This window comes from Gracilinanus agilis, chromosome X (genome assembly GCF_016433145.1).
Source record: "Gracilinanus agilis isolate LMUSP501 chromosome X, AgileGrace, whole genome shotgun sequence".
Taxonomy (NCBI): Eukaryota; Metazoa; Chordata; class Mammalia; order Didelphimorphia; family Didelphidae; genus Gracilinanus; species Gracilinanus agilis.
Genome location: NC_058136.1, coordinates 64076056 through 64079660, shown reverse-complemented (window position 1 = coordinate 64079660; position 3605 = coordinate 64076056).

Here is a 3605-nt window from a genome sequence, read left to right as displayed (position 1 = left end):
CAATGGGGAGGGCCCGAATGTGGAGTCGAGAAGATGATCACGTTCCAATCAGTTTGTAGACGGGAAAGGCTAAAAAGAAGAAAAAGCCAAGTGGAAGAAAGGGCGCAGGAAGCGGGATCGCTGGGCAGAGGGCTACTCTGGGACCTCTCGGCAAAAGCTATTTCTCCCCCAAGATGGGAAGGGCCTTCTGTCAATAGGCGACACATAACGCTGACAGGGAATCATAGGATCTTGGATTCAGAGGGCCAGCGAGCCTCAGAGGCCAAGTACCCAGTCCAACCCGTCCATTTTAGTGGAGGAGAAAACTGAGGCCTAAGGAGAGGAAGGGACTTGTCCAAGGTAGTAAGTGGCAGAGCAGGGATTCAAAGCCAGGTCCCCCGCCTCCAAATCCGGTGGTCTTTCCAATGAACGAACATGCTTTCATCACAGGTCTAGTAATCTCAAGGTGCCCTGGAGCTCCGGGCGAAGTAGGGGGTGGGAGAAGCCAAAGGGGCTCACCCGGATCCAAAGGGGGTCCCGGGTGTAGACTGCGACTCACTTGAACTTTGTTAAACAAACGTTGACGTAAGCTAAACACCACGTTAGGTGATAGTGTGAAAAAAAAAAAGGAGATCCACTTCTTGCCCTCCGGGAGCTTCCATTCTGGGGGAGGTGGAGGGAGCTGAGCTCTTCTCTTCTCCCTCTCCCGCTTCACTTAGGGATCTCTCAGCTCCCCCGAGTTTCACTCGCTTCTCCACTTTGGTTCTCACTTCAGCCCTAATCTCTGCTGATCTCCGGGCTCCCGGCTCCAGCTGCCCATTGGACATCCCTGAGCAGCCGTCCTGTAAGTTCCAGCATCCTTCCCCTCTTCCCTCCTCTGCGGGGTCTCCCCCTTCCAGGCACTTTCTCAGGCTGGCCCCCATAGCTGGAATGCTCTTCCTCCTTCTCTCTGCCCATGAGTTTCTCCGGCTTCCTTCAGGCTCCCCACTGAAATCGGAAGCCTTTCCCAATTCCCTTGGAAGCTTCCCTTTGTTACCTCAGTTTATTCCGTCTATAACTACCCCGTACGGTACACGGTACGTAGCCGCTGGCATGTACATTCAACTAAGAGCTCCTTGAGGGCAGGGACTCTCGGTTGCCCTTCTTTGAATCGGTAGCACTCAAAGGTAGTGCCTGGCACATAGTAGGCCCCTTATAAATGTTTAACTGACTAATTTGAGAAGATAGAGAGCACTAATTAGATGAAATGAGGAAGTCAAGAAAGGCTTAGGATGGGGGCAGCTGGGTGGCTCAGACCCAGAGACGGGAGATCCTGGATTCAAAGCTGACCTCAGATACTTCCTAATTGTATGACCCTGGACAAGTCACTTAACCCCTCTTTGCCTAGGTCTTCTGTCTTACAACCGGGACACAGCGTTGATTCCAAGAAGGAAGGCACGGCTAAAAGAAACAAAAGGCTGAGGAGGTAGCACCAGTATGGAGCCTTGAAGTAAGATAAAAATTCTGAGATTTATAGGTAAAGCAATAACCCCAATGTGGTGGATAAAGAGACGGACTCGGAGTCGGGAGGACCTGCGTGCAAATTCAGCCACTCACTTCCTTGCTGTGTCATTCCAGATTTTAGTTCTTTCCCTATAAAATGGAGGCTTCCCAAGTCCCTTCTAGCTCTAGAACTAGGATCGTACCTGTGACCTTGAGTAAGCCCCTTCCCCTCCCTGGGCATCAGTTTCCTCCTCTGTAAAAGAAAACTAGATGATGGCCTCCAAGGTGCTCACTAGCTCTAGCTTTTCTCCAAACCACGGAATGGAATGAGTTTGGAGAACAGCCAGCAGAATAGTTTGGCTAGAACAGAGTGTGATCAAGTTGGAAGGGAAGGTCAGAACGAACCGATCGTGGAGGGCCTTGTTGCCGGGCTAAGGATTTGGGATTATGGGGGCAGCGAGAAAGAATTCTGAGCGGAGGAGTGGCATAATCAAATCTGGGCCTTTTGAAGCTTGTTTTCACAGCTGCCTCGCAGGTCGCAAACCTGGGTGACTGGAAGGCTGACGAAGCTCTCCGAAAAGGGGGAACTTTGAAAGAAACCGAGTCTTTCCAGGAGGAAGGCGGCAGAGTCCACTTTAGACACACTAAGTCCGAGATGCTAACATAATATCGAGGGAAAGCTGGCCAGGAGGCGACCAGCGATGGTAGACTATTATTCAAGTGAGAGGTATCACTTGCAGGAGTCACCTCTGTATAAATAATTGAACCCAGGGGACGGAAGGAGAGAGCTCACCAAGGGAGAGTGTTTAGAGAGAGAAGAGAAAACGGGGCCCAAGACAGAGCCTATGGGGACGCTTTGAGCCAGTCGGAGATGGACCACGATGACTCAGCAGAGAAGCCTGATGGGTCAAACGAAAGGAGGCCGAGGAGAGGCCAGCAGTTGGGGAAGGGAAGGGAGGAGAGGCCACCCAGCAGGAAAGGTAGATGGTCAGCAGAATTCAAAGGGGATGAGAATCCAGAGAGAGGAATCGTGTGAGCTGATAGTTTCAGTAGAGTGTCCATGGTCTGCCAGAGACCAGAATGCCTAGTGAAGGGGTGTGGAGGAAGTCCAGACAGTGAAGGAACTCTTTTTGGAAGTGAACTTTTCAAGGGGCCTGGCATTGCTGGAAGGGAGGAGAGCCACAAGATGGAGAGCCTGAGGAGATGGCGGGGTGAAGGGCCAGGTTTCTAATGATGCCGAGACCCTAGCAGCAGGGGTGTGAGGGAGCCAGCTCGAAGCAGCTCTTGAGAGCTGATGATTACATTTTCACTGTGAGCATCTGAGCACACACACCTCGGAAATGTGCCAAATGACACATCAGGGCTTGACTAATTGTCATACCACATTTCATTTGCTTTTTCTTTCAGTCACGTTTAGAGATGTGGATCTTAGAAGCCATTTTTGTCTACCCACTTCCTTTTACAGGTGAAGAAGCTGAGGCTCAGCAAGGTTAGGGGACTTATCCGGGGTCATACACCTAGGAACCACCCAAGGTGGCATTGGAACCCAGGTCTGCCTGACTCCAAGTCCTATGCCTGATCCACTATACCAGTGATGGGCAAACTACGGCCTGTGGACCAGATGCGGCCCCCTAAAATGTTCTATCCGGCCCTAATCTGACAAATACAACGAGTAGGATAGGATACAATGAAACTTGGAAAGAGTCGCCTTAGAAACAGACTGACAGAGGAGCATTGCCTTTCCTTTGGCCCCTCTTTCCAAAGTTGGCCCAGCACTGGCCTAGACTAACAATGTGTAGATGTGTGCATATTATATATACGTATACATGTGACATTTTCTCACTGCGGCATCCTTCAGGCTACATCAGTTGACGCACATTTTTCCAAGCTTCTCTGTATTCTTCATATTCATAATTTCTCATGACACAGTTATATTCTAGGGCAGTCATGAATCAAAATTGGTTTGGCCACTCCCCCAAATGATGGGCATCGATTCTGTTTCTACTTTTTTGCACCCCTAAAAGTGCTGCTCTGAATGTTTGGGGGATGACTGGATATATAGGAGGCCTTTTTGTCTTTGACTTCCTTGGCATTTAGGTCTGGCAGGGACATCTCTGGGTCAAAAGGGATGGGCATTTTTTGTC